Genomic DNA, 16,216 nt, shown 5'->3' on the forward strand with positions numbered 1-16,216 from the left:
ATTTAATTTGTGATTTTAAAAGAAGACTGACTTTCATAATATGATGAACTGTTTCCCAACTGTGACACTAATTGTGGTTTTAAGGCACAGTCTTAATAAAATATGAACAGAACATATTTTTCTTGCTTTTGCAGAGTATTTTTTTAAAATAAATTTGGAATGAGCCAACTAAAAAAAATTGCTTTATAATGTATGGATGTGTAAATCCAAAACAAACAAACAAACAAAAATGAATGCAGTGAGTTCATTTACCGCAGAAAAAATTTATATTTTATATAATGAAAATCTCTTCCTTGTTACTTGATTTACTGAGAAAGATCTTTTGCATTTAAGAAAGCCATGTTCTTTCAGTGACTACTACTACAAAAAATTTAATGTCAGTTAGGGTATGAGGGTGAAAAAGTAGACTTTATTTAAAAAGATGCAACCTAGAAAATCTTACCAGGAGAAATGAATATAAAATACTTAAGATCCACAAATAAAACTATTTGTCTAACAGAAAAGTGAAATAGTTGTAGTGAATTTGAATATGAGTAAATAACATTTAACATTATGAGAACTGCTTATAATAGCTATGTCTATTGTTAACTGTACTTTAAATTTCTCGAGTTTTACATCTTAGAATGTTCACTTTTAAAGATAATATTTCAGATAGGTTAGATAATTCTGATTATTTTAGTTTAGTGTATCATATGCTACTTTCTGATATTATTTTTTTGACAATAAAATTCACTTGTTACTTCAAGAATGTTTATATGCACATAATATTAATTAATCCATAATTAATCCCTAGGTCACATACTGAATAAGTTTGTCTTATTCAAGCCTCATAGCAGACTTTGGATGACAGATTTATCCTCTTTATAAAGGTGAAGAGAGTGAGGAAGATTTTTAAGAATAATCTTAGAAGCTTATATTTGAGATTAAATGTACTTGAGGAGGTACGAGCATAATTCTGCTCTTACAGCTCAGGATGTTGTATTTTTTCCTTTACCAAGATTTTTAGTAGACCAATACTATGCATAGTTAGTCAGTTTTACTCCTAGAGAAATTAAAAATAGTAGCATGTTTTTCTTCTATTAGCATGCCACTTTTAAAATTTAATTTCATTTTTTTTCTTCTAGAAACTTGCCACTGTATATAAGTTCATACTTGATACAGCAATGTTAGCACTAAACATAGGAATTATTTCCACTTATGTGTACTTGGGTCCAGCAGTATCTCTTCTGACCTGGTCTCCCCACCTCTCCTTACACACACATACTCTCTCTCTCACACACACACACATAGGCACACACATATACACTCTCTGTCCCTAATGATCTCTCAGTCTCTCAATTCTAGAATGATTAGGAGATTAACATCTAAAAGGTGAGATTGTGTTGGTATAAGAAGAACTCTTAGGAACACTTTTCCCATGAGTTCCCAAATTGATCCCACAGAGATGGAGTGAGTATTCCCAGGGTTGCTGAAGTTTCCTTGTGGGGTATTGGCCTGTCTTCAGCTGTCTGACCTTAAGCAGGTTGAAAAGCATTTCCCTGGAGCTAAAGAAGTCCCTGAATTAATTAAAAATATAGTCTAGATTAGCATGATTCTTTCTGAAGCTACTTCCTAGTGTTGAGAGCAAAATATAGAATAAAAAGTATTTAGGTCAAATCTTGAAATATAGAAACATAGTTTATTTTTAATAAGTAAGCATTCATTAATCTAATTAATAAAGCTTATAAAGATGTCTGATTCATAATTAAGCTATAACTACTGCGAAAATCTAAAAAATTATTTTCAGTATATATTTGAGTTGCATTAGTCCTACTGTGGGCTTCCCCGTGGCTCAGATGGTAAAGCGTCTGCCTGTAATGCGGGAGACCCAGGTTCGATCCCTGGGTTGGGAAGATTCCCTGGAGAAGGAAATGGCAGCCCACTCCAGTATTCTTGCCTGGAAAATCCCATGGATGGCGGAACCTGGTAGGCTACTGTCAATGGGGTCGCAAAGAGTTGGACACGACTGAACAACTTCACTTCACTTCAGTCCTACCATACAACTGAAAGCATTGGAATACTGATCCAATAACCAAATTAAAGATGTTTTTAGGACTGCTTTAGATTCTTCGGTTTGCATACTATTAATTCAACTGCAGTTTTTAACTGATTCTATAATGATAATCTAAAACACCTTTTATGCAAAACCTTAAAGGTGACTTTTATGTAAAATTTAGGAAGAGTGCTTCATTAAATAGAAAAATTATTAAAATACTTGAATTAATTAGCATACAAGGCCACAAAAAAAATAAAGATACATGATTTGTGAGAATTCTTTGATGCATTGACACTGCCAGATCTATAATATAGTTATACTTGCTGCTCAACTCTGAGATTTTAAAGATCATTGTATTAATATGTTTTGCATTATCATGAAAGGGTAATATTTTTTCTAAACTCAGTTTTATATGAAATTATTAGCTCAGGAATGAAATTCAAATTCTCTTGAAGTTTATTGTAAATTAGGAGATGGAGAAGGAATATAACATATATTGAGAGCCTGTTGTTTTACAGATTCCATTTGATTTAATAACCACAGTAAACTTATGATGTCAGCGATGTTATTATAGTTTTCTAGAGGAGGAAACAGAGGCTTATTAACTAATTTGTCTGAGTGATACAACTGGTAGATGGGTGAGGGTAAGGGGTGGGATTTAAATTTGAATCTGTATGACTCCAAAGATGAGGATCTTTTTTCTATTCCATACGTTCCACAGAGTCTGAAACTGTAGTTCGTCTTCATTGCTCAGTCCTAGCTACATTTTTGATATTCCTATTTTTAGTTAAACATGTAACATTTACATTTGTTCTTACCTTTTTACAGTTAACGTCTTTATCTTTTTTACTATGGACTGTGGAAAGAGTTTGAGCAGTGTGGCTGAGATCTTGTACATACGTCAAGACATTGGGAACTGTTCCATGGTGATGGGGTGTGTGTGTGTGCGCGCGTGTGTGCATGTTTACACATCATAAGCACATAGACAAGTTCAAGTAGACCTTGTGGACAGGCTAAATACTTCAACAGGCCTTCCTGCCTTGGACAAAGTCATTTGCTAGGCAGGAAAATACAATTTTTTTTTCAGCATTTATTAAGCTTCTAATATAATTTAAAATGAGGCAAATGATTTAGATTTCTCTTCTATGGAAAAGCCTTGGCACTGGCTTCAACAATATAAATTATGATATCTTTATTGTGGATATTGGGAATATGGCTTTTTTTTTGTTTTTGTGAAAAGCTTTTTAAAATGTGCCTTAAAGAAAAAAATTAATTTATTAGAAGAAACTACCAGATGACACAATTATTTTTAGCTGCTACTGCTTTAATTACTAACGAAGAAAAACTTGGAGAAAATGAGGGGGAGGCATCACTATTGTAGCATTTTTTTGTTTATTTATTTGCTTCTTTTGATTTTTGGAGGGGATGTGGTCTATTGAATAGTTTAAAATTATCAGTTCATTGAATCATGATTGAGTGGAACTTAAATTTTCGTTCCCTTATGGTGTTTTTATATAGGCCTGATCTTTTATTGGAGCATACTCTGAATTTATCACATATGGCCCACATATAGGTTTATTTGACCAACTTATTGTCATTAGAGGCAGTAAGATTTAGCTTTCTGCTTAGCATACTCTTTAGTGTCTTTTATTCTCCTGTCATGATAGTGTTTCTAAATTAATATTCTGTTACTCTTAAAGAAATGAGAGAAAAAGGGGTAAAGAGATGGATTTAACTAAAATACAGCTGTAAAAATGAACACAGGTTACTAGAGCTTCTGTTGGGTTGCTATTATTGATATCTTTTTATCAGTTTAATGTATCAATTCCTAACATATTGTAAGGAGCCTCTTAAGGATTATTACTTAGTAATATTTTACTTTTCTCATAATGTCCTTATCCTAATACATCATCTACTGAGTAATTTTCTTTAACTCTATAAAGTTTTGTTTCCCATCTGTTTTGTGTTGGATATTGTAATGAGTTCTGGAAATAATGAGATGAATGAGTTTGTTGTGGTTGTCCTCAAGCAACATCTAGTCTGTCCATAAAGACAGATCCATCAGAGTCAACTACATGTGTGTTATTAAGCAAAGACAGTTTTCGATTCAGTGAGCATTTAATGAGTGTCTGTCCTGTGACTGGCATAGTGATAGCCTTGAAGATACAAATGTGTCTAAGTCTGCTGCTGCTAAGTCACTTCAGTCGTGGCCAACTCTGTGCAACCCCATAGACAGCAGCCCACCAAGCTCCCCTGTCCCTGGGATTCTCCAGGCAAGAACACTGGAGTGGGTTGCCATTTCCTTCTCCACTGCATGAAAGTGAAAAGTGAAAGTGAAGTCGCTCAGTCGTGTCCGACTCTTAGCAACCCCATGGACTGCAGCCCACCAGACATCTCCGTCCATGGGATTTTCCAGGCAAGAGTACTGGAGTGGAGTGCCATTGCCTTCTCCGTGTCTAAGTCTAAACTGTACATTTAAAAAACTCAGAGACTTCTGGTAAGTGGAGGCGTAAGTATATGGTTTGTTTTGACTATGGCTGTTAGAATTACTTTCATGATTTTGGGAAGTACAGAGAAAGGAGTGGTTACTTGTGTTGGGCTAGGATTAAGAACGGTATTGCTACTACCTTGATTTAGGGATTGCTGAAGCGAAAATATGCTTGCCAGCAACTACAAAATAGTAATTTGATGGGACTAAAGAAACACCATGGTAGAGAGAAATCTTTTTCTTCTGTTCTTTTGGTAGCAACACAGACTGTCATGTTAAAGAATTTGGAATTTTTCTTGAAAATGACATGCAGCTATAAAGAGACTTTAAATGGACTACATTGTTTTCTTAAAACAACAACAACAACAACAAAAAACACTCCAGGAGTGCAAACAGGAAAGGACTAAGGCCAGAGGCCAGATGATTTCTCATTAACAAGATATTTCACTGCTAAGGACCCATGGCCAGCTGGCTGTTTGTTCACAGTTGGCAGGCTATTTGTTCAACTGAATTTCTTCAAGTACCTTTAATTTCCTGGGCTCTGTGAATATAAGGAGACCATGACATAGTCCTTCCCATAGGCATTTTTTGGCAGATGAGTGTACCCCTGTCCCGAGGTTGTTAGAGATGATCTTTAGCTATGCTGGACTTATTAAAGACCTTTCTTCAATTTTTCTTCCATACACTTTTTCAACTAAATTAAGCTTAATTGAGAGTTTCCTAGGTTCATATCTAATGGATGTCTAAAAATTGCACATCTTATTCCTAACGATGAACAGATTATAAAAGAAAGAATATAGAAAAAGTGAAATATATATCAAAGTGTTGTGTGCCTATCAATTTGGTTCCTCAGCAGAATCTCATGTTTACCATAAATACATAATGATAAATAAAAAAGAAAATCATTTCAATGAATTTTTGATTTCCTAGCAGGTTTTGTTTTTATTTTCCTAATTCATAAATACTAAGAGCTCTGTTATGGGAGAGATATTTTGATGGGAAGAATAGTTTGCAAAGACTTTGGAAATCACCCTTAGAGGTGGGACTAATGTGTCCATACCTGGCCTCTAGTTATATGTTCATAAACTCCTGATGGTTTTAGCTCTTGACCTGTAGTCCATGTTATTTTCAAAGTCTTAGGATCCTTAAACATTTTCAAGTCCAGTGACTTTGGTCCTTGAAGTTTTCTCTTAAGACCTGATCTGCTTTCTCAACATCACTAATCAAAATTAGTGGAATGAAAATTAAAACAACAGTTAGACACCAACTCACATCTGTCATAATGTGTGTTATTAAAAAGACAAGAAATAGAAAATGTTGGTGAGGATGTGGAGAAAAGGAAACCTCTTGCACGGTTGGTGGGAAAGCGGTGTAGCCACTGTAAGAAATAGTATGGAGATTGCTCAAAAAGTTCAAAATGCAGCTGTTAATACCATGTGATCCAGTGATTCTGCTTATGGGTATTTATCTGAGGAACAAATGCACTAATTAGGAAAGATACATGTGCCACTGTGTTCATTGCAGCATATTCACAGTAGCCAAGGTATGGAAGCAGCCTAAGACAAATGGAAAAGGATGTGGTATCTATATGCAGTGGGATATATCTCAGCCATTACAAAAGAATGAAATCTTGGCATTAGGAACAGCATGAATAGACCTAGAGGGTATTAAACTAAGTGAAATAAGTTAGAAAAAGAAAGACAAATACTTTATGATTTCACTTACATAGGATGTAAAAAAAAAAAACAAATGAACAAACAAAATAGAAACAGTTATAGATACAGAGAGCAAACAGGTAGTTGCTAGAGAGGAGGAAATAGATAGATAAGGGAGGTTAAAAGGTACAAACTTCTAATTGCAAAATAAACAAGTGACATATATGATATGTCTAGTGTGGGAAATACAGTCAGTAACTATGTAATATCTTTGTATTGTAACCGGTCATAACTAGACTTACTGTGGTGATCATTTTAAAATGTATAGAAATATCAAATCACTATCCTATACAACAAGAGCTAACATAGTGTTGCAGGGCAATTGTACTTCCAAACAAAGAAACTCATAGGAAAAAATATCAGGTTTGTGGTTCCTAGAGGCAGGAGGGGGAGGGAGAGGTAATTGGATAGAGGCAGTCAAAAGGTACAAACTTCCAGTTAATGTAAGTAGGTACTAAGGATGTAATGTACAACACAATTGATATAGTTAACATTGGGTTAAAGGGTAAGTCCTAAGGATTCTCATCACAAGGAAAATATATATTTTTTCTGTTTCTCTTCCTTTGTATCTGGGGCTTTCACAGTGGCTCAGTGGTAAAGAACCCGCCTGCCGATGCAGGAGACGCAGGTTTGACCCCTGGGTTGGGGAGATGCCCTGGAGAAGGAAATGGCAACCCACTCCAGTGTTCTTGCCTGGGAAATCCCATGGACAGAGGAGCCTGACGAGCTGCAGTCCATGTGGTCACAAAATAGTCGGACACGACTTAGCAGCTATACAGCAAGAAATTTTGTATCTATAAGAAAGACAGAGGAACCAGAGATCAAATTGCCAACATCTGCTGGGTCATCAAACAAGCAAAAGCGTTCCAGAATAACATCTACTTCTGCTTTATTTACTACGCCAATGCCTTTGACTGTGTGGATCACAACAAATTGTGGAAAATTCTGAAAGAGATGGGAATAACAGACCACTTGACCTGCTTCCTGAGATATCTGTATGCAGGTCAAGAAGCTTAGGAAGTAATATGAATTAAGTAAGAAAACATAAAGCTGAATAAAGACTTTCACAAGAATTAAAAAAAAAAAAAAAGCAACAGTTAGAAGTGAATGTGGAACAACAGACTGGTTCCAAATCGGGAAAGGAATATGAGAAGGCTGTATATTGTCAGCTTGCTAATTTAACTTATGTGTAGAGTACATCATGCGAAACACTGGGCTGGATGAAGCACAACCTGGAATCAAGATTGCTGGGAGAACTATCAATAACCTCAGATACACAGATGACACCACCCTTATGGCAGAAAGCAAAGAAGAACTAAAGAGCTTATTGACTCTTGATGAAAGTGCAAGAGGAGAGTGAAAAAGTTTGCTGAAAACTCAACATTCAGAAAACTAAGATCATGGCATCCGGTCCCATCACTTCATGGCAAATAGATGGGGGAAACAATGGAAACAGTGACATACTTTATTTTTGGGGCTCCAAAATCACTGCAGATGGTGACTGCAGCCATGAAATTAAAAGCCACTTGCTCCTTGGAAGAAAATCTATGACCAACCTAAATAGCATATTGAAAAGCAGAGACTACTTTGCCAACAAAGGTCTGTCTAGTCAAGGCTGTGATTTTTCCAGTAGTCATGTATGGATGTGAGAGTTGGACTATAAAGAAAGCTGAGCGCCAAAGAATTGATGCTTTTGAACTGTGGTGTTGGAGAAGACTCGTGAGAGTCCCTTGGACAGCAATGAGATCCAACCAGTCCATCCTAAAGGAAATTAGTCCTGAATATTCAGTGGAAGGACTGTTACTGAAGCTGAAACTCCAATACTTTGGCCACCTCATGTGAAGAACTGACTCATTTGAAAAGACCCTGATGTTGGGAAGGATTGAAGGCAGGAAGAGAAGGGGACGGCAGAGGATGAGATGGTTGAATGGCATCACCAACGTGATGGGGATAAGTTTGAGTAGGCTCTGGGAGTTGGTGATGGACAAGGAAGTCTGGCTTGTTGCAGTCCCACGGCGTCACGAAGAGATTGACACGACTGAGTTACTGAACTGAACTGAACTGATAAGAAATGATGGCTGTTCACTGAACTTATTGTGGTAATCATTTCTTGATGTATTTAAGTGGTCATTATGCTGTACACCCTAAATGTACATAGTGCTCTATGTCAGTTATATCTCAGTAAAACTGGAAGAAGGAAAAGAAGACTGGATCTGTTCTGATCATGGCTGGTTTGACTGATTAATAGTTCCAGCATGCATTTGGGAATGCTCACCGGTGTGACGTGCTTTTTCTTCTCTCCGTTTAGACTATATTTAAGTGAGTTTTGGTGATAATAAAAACTTACTCAAAAGGTTAGCCTAAGCCTACCTGCTAGTGAGGAACACAAGAAATATGGGTTCTGTAAGACACACATTAGTGGTTGAATGCTGGACTTTTAGACAGATAATCCTAAATCCTTATTAATACTCTTGTTTCTTTAACTGCCTATCCTGCCTCTATCGCTCCAAAGTTATCAGAAGAAGGCTTCTGATAACTTTATTGAATTTGTTGTGTGATTTCACTTTCCTCACTCCCCAAAAGAAGATAGTATCTATACTGTCTAAAATGTAGGACGGTAGAGAAGATGATGGCAGATTATGTAGGAGATAGTGTGTGGAAAGAATTACTGTTGCTGTATAACACTAAATACCCGAGAACAGCAGTAACGGTGGGTGATGCTTATATCATCGTAAGTCCGGTTCATATTTCCTTATTTTTCAAATTGACATCTCCAGCCAATTTTAAATTGGTTTCCATGTAAGCCACTGGTTGGACCAATTGCTTTGACTTTGGAAAGAAATTCCATTAGAGAGCAGAATATTTAAGTGAGGTTAATATCTGCTCACGATTTGGTTGTAAAATTAGAAGTACTTAATTGCATAGGGTTTGACACACCCTATTCATAACTGAGAGTCACAGTAGAAAAAATATCAGGAGACATGAGGAGAAAAAAAAACTCTAAAAAGTCATACAGAAAGATATGTTTGTATGTATATGTCTGATTTTTGCCAAAAACACATACAACTCTGATGTGTTGAGAAATTATTCACTGAGGTAGTTTTAGAGTTATTAAATTTTCTGTTTAGTTCCTAACATTACCCCCAATTTTAAAAGACTATAAAGGGAAGGGACTATTATTATTGAGATTTATTAAGAGTAGAAAAATAAGAACTTTAGTTTAGATTTAGGATAGTGTGATTCTGAGTTTCTTTGTAAATTAAAAAAGTGTTCGATAAGTTTTCAGCTGTTAGACACTTTAGAATATATTCATGGTAAGCACAGTGTTATAGAATTAATGTGACAAATTTCAATTCTACAGGTGCTAGTATATGATTTAGGTGAACCCATTAAAATAAAGACTGTTTAAATTTATAATTATATTTAAAATACCTAATTAGAAATATAAGTAGATTCCACCATTGCTGAGGAAACAGATTTCCTTTTACAAGTTCTAGCCAACTGGGTTATTTGTAATTTTGGTTCACTCTTCAATATAAAATTTTAGAATTCAGATAAAAATCACCTGCAGTAGATGGCAAGTTAGTTTTATGTCATGGAACTCTGCCATTACTAAGGAAACATTGTTAAGAACATAAGTCAAATAGAACTTAAAAATAATAACACTTTTCTTCTGCTTTTGTTATATTGTCAAGTTGGATACTTTTAGAAAAAGCTGAAATGTAGTTAACACTACTGAAAGGGAGGAGAAGAAGGCTTCTGATAACTTTATTTGAATTCCTCTTTGTAACTTAAATCAGTGAAGAAAATGGCTTCCTCGGAGTCAATTTTTCTGATACATAATTGGTTAGTGTAGAGATTAAATTATGAGTGTCACATTTAATTTAAAACCAAAGAGAGAAATAGCATTATCGCCGAGAATGTGCTCTCTTGTGAATGTCAAGTGCAACTTGTTGAAGGTCTTTTGAAAAACATGAGGACTTTGTGCATTAGTTATGCGTGCCTGGAGCACCTACCAGTTTGGCATACAGATGCCAAGTACACTATTGATCTGCACTGTTTTTAATGCAGGTTGGCTCTTGGAATGATGCTGTCTCTATTTTCCATTCGAGCCGAATGAGCCTATGCTTTGGAATGGATCCAAAGCCCCAGAAAGTTTGCTTAGAAACAGCATTCTTGCCTAGGAAGTCGGTGTTCACTTTCCGTAAGTTTGGGGTTTACCTAGTAACAGCAGAGTTTCTAGAGAGGACTTCTCTCTCGATGCTGCATTTTTCTCCTCAAACCTTGGTTTTCCTTAGGAAGCAGGTGTCTTCTTGTTAGTACAGTGCTACACAACTGAGAATGTTAAGAGTTGTTAGTCTGCTTGTTTCTGTTCTCTTCTTAGCTTTTCCATAAGTTTTTGGGAGTGTTAGTAGGGTTCATTCTCGGAAAGTTCTTACTTAGTTCCTAGCACAAGTCAGTCATCAGTAGGGCTGGTGGGGAGTGTATTTTCATTAGAGAGATGAGGGGAATGAGACACAGAAATATCATCTCCTTAGTCTAGAGACATCACTGGGCCTCATACACAGTGGCGTTTTAGGAATACATGCAGGTCATTCTTGTTTCTTTCACTGCTTGTCATGCCTCTATTGCTCCAAAGTTAAAAGTGTCCAACCATCATAGTCACTGGACAGTCAGTGTTTCTTGGCATCCTAGGCAAAATCTGTGAGAATGAATAAAAAAGATAAAATTAGAAGAATCATCAGTAGATCTTTTATCAGTATTCTTCTGATTAATCTTTGGTTATTCGGCTATTTCTATCATCATCATCATCACTTTTCACTTCTCTGGTTGAACAGAATTTAAAATGATGTGTGAGAGTGGATGGAGTTTCTGGCAAAGGATCATTGGCGATAGCGAATTCATGTTGCCAGTGCATGGAAGGAAGCATCCCTGTCTTTTTAATTCAAGTCCATTTACCTTTGGTGGTTATGCTGGATAACTTGGCCCAAGGCACCAGCTAAAGGGCTAAAATATAATTGGTTTAGTTCCACTTTACGTTTAGCACTGGTTCAACTGTGCTCTCAAGAGACGAGCATTATATCATTTTTATCTGCAGAGAGGAGTTGATTTTTGCCGATTGCACCACAGAGAATATTTGAGCAAAATGTTTACTAGCTTAATATAGCTTACCAGTCCATCTGTTTTGTAAGTAATTTTAATTAAAAGGAAGAGGGACAGAATTAAAGCATACCATTGTTAGACATTACTTTCATCTTTTAGTTTGCTTGTTTAGCCTGGTGAACATGTTTTAGTAATTTTACTCATTCCCCAGTTTCTACTCTGCTCACTGCATTGGATATTGGGTAGAGTTTAATATTTGCCATGTGATATGTTGCAGCAGTTAAATAGTAACAGTTTTATTAGTAATTCTCAAAGGCCATCATATTTAATACTAATTCTATTTAAAGTAAAACTGTATTATGAGCCCAGAGGCAAGGGGATTTGCCTGTTTAGGAGAGAGAAGTAAGAAAAAGTTTTTCTGTTCAAATGCATAGTATGTATGGGACAAAGCAAGGTAATTTGTATTCATTTTCACTTTCAAAAATCATACTTTGCATTAATAAATGTTTCTTAAATGACTTAATTTTCATTGATTGATTGACTCCCCTTTCAGTTTTCTCTGGGTTGTCTGAAAAATTCAAAGAAGATTATTATGGCCCCCTTGTGGTGAAATAATGTAAAATTTTTCAAGATTGAAAAATAGCTATCTTTTTCTAAAAAAAAAAATTATTCTTGAAAAGCTTTTGATGGATAATAGAGACAAATAGACACAAATTCATTGAACATATATTTAACATATGGCTAGATATTTAATTTTTATATATTAATAGTACAAATATATATGTTTATATGTAAGTGTTAATTGTTAATGCTTATGTGAATGTAATATCTGGATAATTACATTCCTTATACCACCTTCTGTGATATTTTAGTTTAGGTATATTAATAAGGTAGTTTAAAAAGTATGTCTCACATGATGAATCTGCTAGCTATATATTATTTAATACTTAAAAACTTAATAAAATAGTAGATGTGAAACAGCATATGTATATGCTTTTGGTAATTAAGCCTTAACATTTTAGTTAAAAGAATTATCTAGTTTCTCATATAATCCTATTTTATCATTGATTAGAAGAAGTATTTTGAACCATTTCTAAGAAAATAAACATTAAGAAAAGTAAATTTTTGAAGTTTTTTTCTCCTGTGTTCAGTGTATGTTTTATGTTTTACAAAAGGATTCAAGAGGTTAACATCAGGAGGCATCTTAATTATATTCATTATTTATCTTAACATATCATCTTAATATGTACATTATTTTAATATATCTTAATGCATATTTCAATTAATAATTAATTGTAAATGGAACAAGCAGTTGTTCTTATCACAGTGTAATGAGGCTTTAAATTATTTATACTGAGAACATTTACTGATATGAAGAGTTTGTGTCCTACCTTTTGGAAATGACTATACATAGACAAAATTATCTAGATTTGGGCCAACTGCTCTCTAAAATAGATGTGAAAGGTTATGTAAGATTGTTACATGTATAAATCTTTCTACTTAAAATATGAAAACAGATGGTAGTGAACTAAGCAGGAATAAATCATGTTATGCAAATATAACTACTATCTCTGAGTTGTTTTAGTGAAACATAATCTTTTTGGTTTTGATGTGATTGTAAGAGTGGGAAGGAAAAATAGAACCTGCAAATGTGTAGTATGCGCCAATGATAGACTTTCAGAGGCTGTCCCGATCAGTGCCAATTTGATATTACTATTTTCATCAAGTCTGCTTTACTTGATCTCAGGGGATAAATTTCTGTCTTCAGTGAAGAAATGAAAGAGCTAGCAGAAATTAAATGGATACTTCAATAAAGGTCACAAAGAATTTATCAGAGCTTTGCTAGATTAAAAAATGTCTGTGAAGGCAAAACTAATCTCTGGTGTTAGAAGTTAGAGCACAGGGGACATTTCTGAGATGCTGGTGATTTGGTTTTGATGTGAATGCATCATGAGTACTTCCTTCTTGTTCCAGTCATTATACTTGATACACTTTTCTGTATGGAAACTATTTTTCAACAGTAAACTAACTTAAAAAGGGGAAAAAAATATTTGTGAGCACCTGAAAAAAATTCTGGAAATGTTTGTGTTCTAAAATATTGATGTGTTAGGGATAAAATGTTTTCTGGAACATACTTTTATGATGAATTTAGTTTAAGATGCTTTGAAATTAGTTTTTCATCTAAGATAAATTTTATGAAGGGTTTCTTTTCTATAAGTAGCTGAAAGTCAGGAAAGAAAAAGTTTTCATCTAAATGTCGTCTAAATTAATTGCTTCCATGTTGTAAGAAATTACCTACCTGATTTTAAATATTTCAGGATTTCTGCTTGAAAGCAATCCTGAAGCATATATATTAGTTTTAGTCTTTTCCATGTGTATTTGTGATGTTATAATAGAAACCAAGTGCATTACCCTGAATTTTGTACAAATGAGAGCAGTTACAATATGCTTTGCAGCCTTTGATAACACATGAGAAAGTCTATAACATGAGGTCTGCTACATGATATGTTTTCAATAAAAGTTTGTATATCCTTTTTTTTTCCTCTATGGATATCTTATCTTAATCTACAGTTAGAAATGTGTGGATTATCTGATTTGCTGGCAACACAAAGAAGGGGACATGTTACTTTGAAACATATATCACTTTATGAAAGCATTAGCCAGATGAAAAATCCTTATGTTGTAGATGATATGTATCATTGTGATGTGAACTGGGGCTAAATGAGTGTAGTATCCTAATTTGAGGTGCTACTTTATTTTAAATTTTAACATTAGGACAATTTAAATTTGTAATACTGGCAAAAGTATTTTAGAAATAAAGAATGTATTTTCTTTGGCCTCATATTCCTGTTGCTGGGTATTTGTCCTCAAAAAATAGTTTATAAAGTAGGAAAAGGGCTAGAAAGCCACAAACACAGAATAGCAGAAAGTTGTTCAAAATTTAAATATCACTCAATAATAGAATATTTATAATTTTAACTTTTTTAGTGAGTAGAGTTTTATATTTTACAAAAAAATACTATACAATGTTTGTTTCAATAGAGACAGTGTGTCATGGGGTAAAGGAAAAGTTTAAAAGTGTATACACATGCATATCATGATTTATTAGAATTGTGCAACTGAATAAAGACTATACGCATTAGGAAAAGTACAGACATCTCTTGGGCTAAAGTGGTGGAATTAGGGGTGATAATGTTCCTTTATCATTGTTATTTTCATTCTTTTCACTTGGGCACGACAGGTGGAGAGAGAGAGTACATAATAAACTTCAGAGCACTTGCTTTTTAATTAGACCAATAACATTTTTCTTGTCACACTGGCATCTAGTTATCTTACAATGTAGTTTTGGTTTTTGGTGGTAGTATATTGAAATCTTACAAAATTGAAGTGTTCTGCTACAGGGTTCTTTCTCTGGTTCTCCCCAAAACATGTTATTGGCAATCTGACCTAACCATCTCTTGAGGTGAAGTGAAGTGAAGTCACTCAGTCCTGTCCAACTGTTTGCGACGCCATGGACTGTAGCCTGCCAGGGTCCTCCGTCTATGGGATTTTCCAGGCGAGAATACTGGAGTGGGTTGCCATTGCCTTCTCCGGGGATCTTCCCAACCCAGGGATCGAATCCTGGTCTCCCGCACTGCAGGCAGACTCCTTACCCTCTGAGCTATCATCTCTTAGCAAATGTAAAAGATTAATGCCAGTTATTTAATGGACACAGTTACTGCGGCAGCAAACGTGGATCGAAGCTTCCAGGTGTGGTGGCTCACTTGCATTTCTGACTTCTCCTTCTTGTGCCTGGTTCTGGCTACACTGACGTTAAGCAGAATCTCCCTCCATCCAGCCTTGGGGTTGGAGAGCTCTTACACAAATCGTAGGTGAGCAGTCTATGTACCCAGAGTGGTAAAATGCAAACAATTACTTTTCTTCTTCTTTTGGTTCAAGTCCTTTCCAGTCTTCCGCTGTGGCAGGGTCTCTGCACTTTGCCCTGGGGCCTGAAGCACAAACAACAAAAGGCAAGCTGGGGAGGCAGATTTAAGTATTTTATCAAGTGTCCTACCTCTTCATTAAAAGAACATTTCAAGGGGAACATTTGCTGATGTTTCTTTTTGAGGATTCATTTATTTTATAAGTATTGAACCAGAACCTTCTATGTGCTGGAGGTATAAATGTAGGAATATAAAGATGAATTTGACCTGGTCCCTACCTCAAGTAGCTTATATAAGGGAGAAGTTTGTCCTGCTTAATTTTAAGATTCTCTAAAATGGAAGCAGCTTCTTTTCTTTTTATACTATATAAAGAGAAAGCCAAGGATGCTTTTATTATACTGGTATTCTTGGATAGATGTATTTCCAGTAGATGTAAATTATTTTATTTCATAAAAGCTAGTCTGTATATTTCTAGAAGTAAAACTGGCATACTATCTGCAGTGTTTTTCTTTCTCTTTTTTTCAGAAGTAAAAGTTTAAAGCAGTCTTTTCAAATAACAATAGCATGATAGAGAATACAAGGTTGGGGTTTTATCAATTCAGACACTAAATTTCTTGCTTTAGTTTTAATTGCGAGCCAGTACATGGTTTCCATGATTTATTTTTTAAATTAGAGACCAACTTTTATATCTATCAAAGTGAGACATATGTTTACACTATAATCTTGCAGCTCTTAGATACATTTCTTGATAGAAATATGTAGGTTGCCACAAGACATACACTGCAATATTTACTGTTGTTCAGCCACTAAGTCATGTCTGACTGTTTGCGACCCCATGGACTGCAGTACACCAGGCTTCCCTGTCTTTCACTTACACGAATATAAGAATGTAACAGTGCAAGAATGTTCATAGCAGTGCTATTTTAAAAAATTTTATTGAAGTATAGTTGAT

At 35.0% G+C, this 16,216-nt stretch overlaps 1 protein-coding gene across 13 annotated transcripts in view; it reads left to right on the forward strand.

The window, feature by feature from the left end:
- CACNA2D1 (calcium voltage-gated channel auxiliary subunit alpha2delta 1) overlaps positions 1-16,216 on the forward strand; it is a 539,624-nt gene that overhangs the window by 214,687 nt on the left and 308,721 nt on the right. The gene's annotated exons all lie outside the window — the stretch shown is intronic.

This window comes from Oryx dammah, unplaced genomic scaffold, assembly GCF_014754425.2.
Source record: "Oryx dammah isolate SB20612 unplaced genomic scaffold, SCBI_Odam_1.1 HiC_scaffold_18, whole genome shotgun sequence".
In the NCBI taxonomy this organism is placed as follows: domain Eukaryota; kingdom Metazoa; phylum Chordata; class Mammalia; order Artiodactyla; family Bovidae; genus Oryx; species Oryx dammah.